Source organism: Coregonus lavaretus (assembly GCF_964263955.1).
Source record: "Coregonus lavaretus genome assembly, chromosome: 23".
Lineage (NCBI taxonomy): Eukaryota > Metazoa > Chordata > Actinopteri > Salmoniformes > Salmonidae > Coregonus > Coregonus lavaretus.
Genome location: NC_140010.1, coordinates 2,553,878 through 2,564,485, shown reverse-complemented (window position 1 = coordinate 2,564,485; position 10,608 = coordinate 2,553,878).

Genomic DNA, 10,608 nt, shown 5'->3' with positions numbered 1-10,608 from the left:
GATGTGATGTTATGGCTGGTAAGAACAGTAGTTTATTCATCCTGGAGGTGTGATGTTATGCCTGGTAAGAACAGTAGTTTATTCATCCTGGAGGTGTGATGTTAGCTATGATGTCTTCCGGTTGATAAGACGTGTAATCAGGGTGATTCAGGGAACCATGAGTAACCTAGCCTGAGACCTGAGAACTAGCATTAGCTTCAGATTATTTTGTTTACAAATAATGTATTGAGTCATTTTGGAGTCACTTTTATTTTTAAGTAAGAAAATGATATGTTTAAGTGACTCCAAAATGACAATACATTATTTACCATTCATTTCTATTGGGCACAACATCATCTCAAACACAACCAAAACAAACGGTAAATCCATCCAACAGGTTTGTAGTCAATATGGGACCAAATACTAAACTTTTAACTAAATGTAATCCACTATAAGTGACTTTGTCCAAATACTTATGACATCTTCAAATAGGGGACCTAGATACATAAAGTGCATTCATTTCTACATGGTAAAACCGATATGTATGAAAATACCCTCAAATAAATGGTAACATTATGTACTGTCGCCTCATATAAAACATTTGATCTCAAATCCAATATTCTGGAGTATAGCGCCAAATTAAACGTTTTAGCTTCGCTGTCCAAATAAATTAGCAAAATAATGGTGGGTCAAAATTATTCCCAAGATGTTTAAATAAAACAACTTGGCCATGAAGAAGTTTCAGTAGATTAGTAACTGATTCCTATAAAGCTACGTGGTGTATAATGTAGCTGGACATTGTAAAGTCTGATTCCTATAAAGCTACGTGGTGTATAATGTAGATGGACATTGTAAAGTCTGATTCCTATAAAGCTACGTGGTGTATAATGTAGCTGGACATTGTAAAGTCTGATTCCTATAAAGCTACGTGGTGTATAATGTATGGCCTAGCCAAAGCCTAGACCTCAATCCCTCTGTAGCTCAGCTGATAGAGCACGGCGCTTGTAACGCCAAGGTAGTGGGTTCAATCCCCGGAACCACCCATGCACAAAAAATGTATGCACACATGACTGTAAGTCGCTTTGGATAAAAGCGTCTGATAAATGGCTTATTATTATTATTAATCCATTTCAGAATCTGTGGTATGACTTAAAGATTGCTGTACACCAGCGGAACCCATCCAACTTGAAGGAGTTGGAGCAGTTTTGCCTTGAAGAATGGGCAAAAATCCCAATGGCTAGATGTGCCAAGCTTATAGAGACATACCCCAAGAGACTTGCAGCTGTAATTGCTGCAAAAGGTGGCTCTGCAAAGTATTGACTTTGGGGGGGTGAATAGTTATGCACGCTCAAGTTTTCTGTTTTTATGTCTTATTTCTTGTTTGTTTCACAATAAAAAATATTTTGCATCTTCAAAATGGTAGGCATGTTGTGTAAATCAAATGATACAAACCCCCAAAAAATCCATTTTAATTCCAGGTTGTAAGGCAACAAAATAGGAAAAATGCCAAGGGGGGTGAATACTTTCGCAAGCCACTGTAGCTGGACATTGTAAAGTCTGATTCCTATAAAGCTACATGGAATATAATGTAGCTGGACATTGTAAATTCTGATTCCTATAAAGCTACATGGAATATAATGTAGCTGGACATTGTAAAGTGTGATTCTTATAAAGCTATATGGAATATAATGTAGCTGGACATCGTAAAATGTGCTTCCTATAAAGCTACGTGGTGTATAATGTAGCTGGACATTGTAAAGTCTGCTTCCTATAAAGCTACGTGGTGTATAATGTAGCTGGACATTGTAAAGTCTGATTCCTATAAAGCTACGTGGTGTATAATGTAGCTGGACATTGTAAAGTCTGATTCCTATAAAGCTACATGGAATATAATGTAGCTGGACATTGTAAATTCTGATTCCTATAAAGCTACATGGAATATAATGTAGCTGGACATTGTAAAGTCTGATTCCTATAAAGCTACATGGAATATAATGTAGCTGGACATTGTACATTCTGATTCCTATAAAGCTACATGGAATATAATGTAGCTGGACATTGTAAAGTGTGATTCCTATAAAGCTATATGGAATATAATGTAGCTGGACATTGTAAAGTCTGCTTCCTATAAAGCTACGTGGTGTATAATGTAGCTGGACATTGTAAAGTCTGATTCCTATAAAGCTACGTGGTGTATAATGTAGCTGGACATTGTAAAGTCTGATTCCTATAAAGCTACGTGGTGTATAATGCAGCTGGACATTGTAAAGTCATACCACACAATTATATTACTTCTTATTGACATTCAAGACTAACCCCCAATACTGACTATGTTCAGACAGTTAATCAGCATTATTTAAAAAATAGGAAATAAGAAAACTGTCACGATCGTTAACGGAAGATACGGACCAAGGCGCAGCGTGATAAGCATACATTTTATTAAGTACTTAACACGACACAAAACAACAAACAAACGATACGTGAAGTCCTAGGTTACACAAAACAAACCTTTACGGAACAAGATCCCACACCGACTAGTGCCAAACAGGCTGCCTAAGTATGGTCCACAATCAGAGACAACGAGATACAGCTGCCTCTGATTGGGAACCACCCTGGCCAACATAGATCTAAACGATCTAGAACATCAACATAGAAAATATAACACAGAAACTACACACCCTGGCTCAACATTTCAGAGTCCCCAGAGCCAGGGCGTGACAAAAACAAACATGTTCTGTATGCTGTAAATAACCTCAACTCTAACTGTAAATAACCTCAACTCTAGCTGTAAATAACCTAAACTCTAGCTGTAAATAACCTAAACTCTAGCTGTAAATAACCTAAACTCTAACTGTAAATAACCTAAACTCTAACTGTAAATAAGCTAAACTCTAGCTGTAAATAACCTAAACTCTAGCTGTAAATAACCTAAACTCTAACTGTAAATAACCTAAACTCTAACTGTAAATAACCTAAACTCTAACTGTAAATAACCTCAACTCTAACTGTAAATAACCTAAACTCTAACTGTAAATAACCTAAACTCTAGCTGTAAATAACCTAAACTCTAACTGTAAATAACCTAAACTCTAACTGTAAATAACCTCAACTCTAACTGTAAATAACCTCAACTCTAACTGTAAATAACCTAAACTCTAACTGTAAATAACCTCAACTCTAGCTGTAAATAAGCTAAACTCTAACTGTAAATAAGCTAAACTCTAGCTGTAAATAAGCTAAACTCTAACTGTAAATAACCTAAACTCTAACTGTAAATAAGCTAAACTCTAGCTGTAAATAACCTAAACTCTAACTGTAAATAACCTAAACTCTAGCTGTAAATAAGCTAAACTCTAACTGTAAATAACCTAAACTCTAACTGTAAATAACCTAAACTCTAACTGTAAATAACCTAAACTCTAACTGTAAATAACCTAAACTCTAGCTGTAAATAACCTAAACTCTAACTGTAAATAACCTAAACTCTAACTGTAAATAACCTCAACTCTAACTGTAAATAACCTCAACTCTAACTGTAAATAACCTAAACTCTAACTGTAAATAACCTCAACTCTAGCTGTAAATAAGCTAAACTCTAACTGTAAATAAGCTAAACTCTAGCTGTAAATAAGCTAAACTCTAACTGTAAATAACCTAAACTCTAACTGTAAATAAGCTAAACTCTAGCTGTAAATAACCTAAACTCTAACTGTAAATAACCTAAACTCTAACTGTAAATAACCTAAACTCTAACTGTAAATAACCTCAACTCTAACTGTAAATAACCTAAACTCTAACTGTAAATAACCTAAACTCTAACTGTAAATAACCTAAACTCTAACTGTAAATAACCTAAACTCTAGCTGTAAATAAGCTAAACTCTAGCTGTAAATAACAGGCCTTGTTGCAGACATTGTTAGGACTTCATTAAAACCTCTAAAGGAGTTCATGTAACCATCCAACCATGGATGACTCTATACATATTTACAACATATTGCTTATTACAGAAGGCTAGTACATTTTTTAACCCCATTCAAAGTTGTTTTAAACAACTGTTCCAATCCGTGGTATTAGGAATGATGTTCGTCCATAGAGCTTTTGTTGGATTTGTAGGTAGGTCCAGATGTTATCCATTTTAAAATGATAAACTCATTTACATTTTAGCAGACGCTCTTATCCAGAGCGACTTACAGTTAGTGAATACATTTATTTATTTATTTTTTATACTGGCCCCCCGTGGGAATCGAACCCACAACCCTGGCGTTGCAAACGCCATGCTCTATCAACTGAGCTACATCCCTGCCGGCCATTCCCTCCCCTACCCTGGACGACGCTGGGCCAATTGTGCGCCGCCCATGAGTCTCCCGGTCGCGGCCGGCTGCGACAGAGCCTGGATTCGAAACAGGATCTCTAGTGGCACAGTTAGCACTGCGATGCGGCGCCTTAGACCACTGCGCCACTCAGGAGACTAAACTCGTTGTGTTGGAGTTTGTAATGCATGAAATTGTCAATGGACTGTATAGTGTGGGGTCTGAAGGTGTTGGTGATGGAGTTTACCACTGTAGTTTGTGAAAGAGAAGTGGTGGTGTGTGTATGAACTGTTTTGGACTTACCCTATTCTACTTTAGTATTAGATTCATATGTTTTTAAACAACTCTGATAACATTTGAAAACATGTCTACGACTCACAAGTATTATTTAACAATCAGATTAACTTGAGAGACAAGTATATGAACCAATTCTCAATATTCACCAGAGACAGTGATTCTAAACTTGTAAAAAATAATTAGAAATAGCATTGTTTACATGTACTTATGCTACTATAATAAACATTTTTCCCCTCATCAATCTACACACAATACAGCATAACGACAAAGTGTAAACAGGTTTTTAGAAATGCTTGCAAATGTATTAAAATGTCAAAAACAGAAATACCTTTGTGATGGAAATGTTTATGTTTGTGCTTTTCTATAAACCAATTTCTGTGTTCATGCCTGTGACTGACTGAACAAATCCTCACTATCAGTAGCTGCAATGTGGCAGTACGCCCAGACCTTATTTTGAGAACAAAATATATCTCTTTTTCAAGGTCTCAGCTTAGAGAGAAGAAGCCTCGTGAGGTATTGGTCTGTCACATGTTATGGACTGGTATAGGTCGGTCACATGTTATGGACTGGTATTGGTCGTCACATGTTATGGACTGGTATTGGTCGGTCACATGTTATGGACTGGTATTGGTCGGTCACATGTTATGGACTGGTATTGGTCTGTCACATGTTATGGACTGGTATTGGTCGGTCACATGAATGAAACAAAACGGTAATGATTAATGAATTATGCTAAATCATGAAATGTAACTTGTCTGTGTATAGCCGTATATAAGACAACTGCTGGGACTGCCCCGGCAGAGCTCCTGATTGACATGTGTTCTATGGTGCATTGGGTTGGTTGGAACCTCTCCAACACGCTGACAATAAACAAGGATTGATTTAAGATTGACTTTGAGTGTCCCTGTGTAAGAATTTCCACGACACCTTATGTAGGGCATTGGTGTCTAGATGGAATTTGTATTTGTGGTCCTGGCAACTGGACCTTTTTTGGAACGCCATAATTTTTGTCTTACTGAGATTAACTGTCATGGCCCAGGTCTGACAGAATCTGTGCAGAAGATCTATGTGCTGCTGTAGGCCTTCCTTGGTTGGGGACAGAAGCACCAGATCATCAGCAAACAGTAGACATTTGACTTCAGATTCTAGTTGGGTGAGGCCGGGTGCTGCAGACTGTTCTAGTGCCCTCGCTAATTTGTTGATATACAGTGCCTTTGGAAAGTATTCACACCCCTTGACTTTTTCAACATTTTGTTACGTTACAGCCTTATTCTAAAATGAATTAAAAACAAAAATGTTCTCAGCAATCTACACACAGTACCCCATAATGACAAAGCAAAAACAGTTTTTTTTAAAAATGTTAGCTAATTTATAAAAAATAAAAACAGAAATACTTTATTTACATAAGTATTCAGACCCTTTGCTATGAGACTCAAAATTGAGCTCAGGTGCATCCTGTTTCCATTGATCATCCTTGAGATGTTTCTACAACTTGATTGGAGTCCACCTGTGGTAAATTCAAATGATTGGACATGATTTGGAAAGGCACACACCTGTCTATATAAGCTCCCACAGTTGACAGAGCATATCAAAGCAAAAACCAAGCCATGAGGTCGAAGAAATTGTCCGTAGAGCTCCGAGACAGGATTGTGTCGAGGCACAGATCTGGGGAAGGGTGCCAAAACATTTCTGCAACATTGAAGGTCCCCAAGAACACAGTGGCCTCCATCATTCTTAAATGGAAGAAGTTTGGAACCACCAAGACTCTTCCTAGAGCTGGCCGCCCGGTCAAACTGAGCAATCCGGGGCGAAGGGCCTTGGTCATGGAGGTGACCAAGACCCTGATGGTCACTCTGACAGAGCTCCAGAGATCATCTGTAGAGATGGGAGAACCTTCCAGAAGGACAACCATCTCTGCAGCACTCCACCAATCAGGCCTTTATGGTAGAGTGGCCAGACGGAAACCACTCCTCAGTAAAATGCACATGACAGCCCGCTTGGAGTTTGCCAAAAGGCACCTAAAGGACTCTCAGACCATGAGAAACAAGATTCTCTGGTCTGATGAAACCAAGATTGCACTCATTGGCCTGAAAGCCAAGTGTCACGTCTGGAGGAAACCTGGCACCATCCCTACGGTGAAGCATGGTGGTGGCTGCATCATCCTGTGGGGATGTTTTTCAGCGGCAGGGACTGGGAGACTAGTCAGGATCGAGGGAAAGATGAACGGAGCAAAGTACAGAGAGATCCTTGATGAAAACCTGCTCCAGAGCGCTCAGGACCTCAGACTGGAGTGAAGGATCACCTTCCAACAGGACAACAACCCTAAGCACACAGCCAAGACAACGCAGGAGTGGCTTCGGGACAAGTCTCTGAATGTCCTTGAGTGGCCCAGCCAGAGCCCGGACTTTAACCCGATCAAACATCTCTGGAGAGACCTGAAAATAGCTGTGCAGCGACGCTCCCCATCCAACCTGACAGAGCTTGAGAGGAGCGTCATACCCAAGAAGACTCGAGGCTGTAATCACCGCCAAAGGTGCTACAACAAAGTACTGAGTAAAGGGTCTGAATACTTATGTAAAATACTTATTATGGGGTATTGTGTGTAGATTGATGACGGAAAAAAACACAGTTTAATCCATTTTAGAATAAGGCTGTAACGTAACAAAATGTGGGAAGATTCAAGGGGTCTGAATACTTTCCAAATGCACTGTACATATTAGGCTATGGGTAGGAGATGGGAAATATAAGGCTGCGTTTACACAGGTAGCCCAATTCTGATATTTTTCCAATTTGTTTGGCAAAATATGTTTTGATTGGTAAAAAAAACAATTAGTGGAAAAAAAGATAAGAATTGGACTGCCTGTGTAAACGCAGCCTAATTGGCTCAGACATTTGGTCGGTTACCTGGACGCAGATTAAGGCCTAGATTCAAATCGGATCCAGCATTAGCCGACAATGGCCGACACCGGCAGAGCTGATGTTTTGGTGTTGTCTGAGGTGTAACTGCGTTGGAGCCGTCAAATCGGTGAGACGCTGCTCTTGCGATCATTGTCACGAAGCCACACCTGTCCCACTCGTTAGAGGTTCCGAACGAGAAAGTGTACGCTATCTAGAAATAATTACACTCAAATAGAAAATCCTTCAAGTAAATAATGAGGATTTCTATCGGCCTAATCGAGGTGTAGATTACCTCTCACACTCCAGTGTTCCAACTTGGGATTTCTCTCAATGCGACTCCGTGCAGCCAATTGCAATGTCCGCTTTAAGAACAGTATAATGCCTGGATTTAACTTAATTAACACCAGTTCAACCTCCAACAACGTCAAAACATTAACTATGCGGATTTCGGCTAAAGCGGATCTTGATTGAATCGGGCCCTAAATCTAGTCCAGGATGAAAGTGCTTCTTGGTCCCTGACTAGGTTGAATCTGTGTCCAGGAAACACGCCCTATAACCATTATGGCTTTGCTGTTAAGACTTCCAAAACATTGACTGAAGTTTGCCAAAAAAGCACCTGGAAGCACCTGGATGATGATGATCAAGACTCTTGGAAGAATGTTCTATGGACAGATGAGTCAAAAGTATAACTTTTTGGACGACATGGGTCCCATTTGATGCCTGGTGAAAACCAACGGTCAAGCATGGTGGTGGTGGTGGTGTGATGGTTTGGGGATGCTTTGCTGCCTCAGGACCTGGACGACTTGCCTTAATAGAAGGAACCATAAATTCTGCCCTGTATCAGAGAATTCTACAGGAGAATGTCAGGCCATCCGTCTGTGAGCTGAAGCACAGCTCGGTGATGCAGCAAGACAATGATCCAGAACACAATCAAGTCTACGTGAAAATGGCTAAAAAGCAACAAATATGATGTTTTGGAATGGCCTAGTCAAAGTCAAGACCTAATCGCAATTGAGATGTTGTGGCAGGACTTGAAACGAGCAGCTCATGCTTGAAAACCCACAAATGTTGCTGAGTTATAGCAGTCCTGCACGGAAGAGTGGGCCAAAATTCCTCCACAGCGACGTGAGAGACTGATCAACAACTACAGGAAGCGTTTGGTTGGAGTCATTGAATCTAAAGGTGGCACAACCAGTTATTCAGTGTAAGGGGGCAATAACTTTTTCACACAGGGGCATTGGGTGTTTCATAACTTTGTTTATGAAATACATATGTAATTGTTGTTATTTGTTCACTCAGGTTCCCTTTATCTAATATTAGGTTTTGGTTGAAGATCTGATAACAAAAATTAGAGAAAACAAAATTGGAAAAGGGCAAATACTTTTTCATGGCACTGTATCTATAATTAGTCAGATCAACTAGCCCATTTCAGCAAAAAAAAAATGTTTGGTTTTGTCCTCCACAGGGTTTACTGGGGCTACTGGGAACACAAGATTGGTCCACTTCCTTTCCCCAACATACCTTTCTGTAGAAAATAAAATACTCAGTGAAAAGTATATAGTCCCGTGTAGCTCAGTTGGTAGAGCATGGCGTTTGCAACGCCAGGGTTGTGGGTTCGATTCCCACGGGGGACCAGTATGAAGAAAAAAAAAAAAACTAAACTAACTGTAAGTCGCTCTGGATAAGAGCGTCTGCTAAATGACTAAAATGTAGAAGTAAAAAAGTGATCGACTCAATTACCTGTCTCACAGATAAGCGCTCCCATCATCCTCTGAGACTGATGATGATTTGTTGTTGTCGCGATCTCCGCAAACGTCAGGGAAATTGGCTTATTTTTTTTTTAAAGGTGCACGGTGGACAGTGCAGCATATTTGAATTGCCTTGAATAGCTCCCGTACTGTTAACGGTTACAGTAATAACAATGTGTGTGATTGATTTGAGAGACACTCAAGTTCTAATTCTTTGCTACGTTGTCGGTTGTTGTTCCCAGGACTGTTGGTTTCTTCTTTCTTATCCACTCAGACACTTCTACTGGGAGAATGCTCTCTGAAGTGGACAGGACTAAAATGTCCAGACGTCTTAGCTAATACTAAAAGGTGTACAATTCTGGTAACTTTTCATGAATTCCCAGGATTTCCGGAAAAACCAGGGAATTTGAGGAACGTTACCAGAAATGTGCAATCCTATCTAACACTGTTACCGGACATTCAGAAGCCATTGGCCAACTGACATAAGCATGTCATAGGTACTCTATAACAGGTATTCCTAAACTTTATCCCCCCCCCCCCCCCCTTACGCACGCGCCACGTCTGTTTCTATGGACACAAGCACTGTTCATGACTCTAAATGTTCACACCCCTCTTGTTGGCGGAGAGATTTTTTCCTGCAATTCTATAAAATGTTGCCATGTCTAATGTTTATTCATGTGATGTGACAAATTACAACAATATCTATGGGCAAAAAATATAAAAAAAAAACGTTCCTCAAATTCCCTGTTTTTTCCGGAAATCCTGGGAATTCATGAAAAGTTACCAGAATTGTACACCTTTTAGTATTAGCTAAGACGTCTGGACATTTTAGTCCTGTCCACTTCAGAGAGCATTCTCCCAGTAGAAGTGTCTGAGTGGATAAGAAAGAAGAAACCAACAGTCCTGGGAACAACAACCGACAACGTAGCAAAGAATTAGAACTTGAGTGTCTCTCAAATCAATCACACACATTGTTATTACTGTAACCGTTAACAGTACGGGAGCTATTCAAGGCAATTCAAATATGCTGCACTGTCCACCGTGCACCTTTAAAAAAAAAATAAGCCAATTTCCCTGACGTTTGCGGAGATCGCGACAACAACAAATCATCATCAGTCTCAGAGGATGATGGGAGCGCTTATCTGTGAGACAGGTAATTGAGTCGATCACTTTTTTACTTCTACATTTTAGTCATTTAGCAGACGCTCTTATCCAGAGCGACTTACAGTTAGTTTAGTTTTTTTTTTTTTCTTCATACTGGTCCCCCGTGGGAATCGAACCCACAACCCTGGCGTTGCAAACGCCATGCTCTACCAACTGAGCTACACGGGACTATATACTTTTCACTGAGTATTTTATTTTCTACAGAAAGGTAT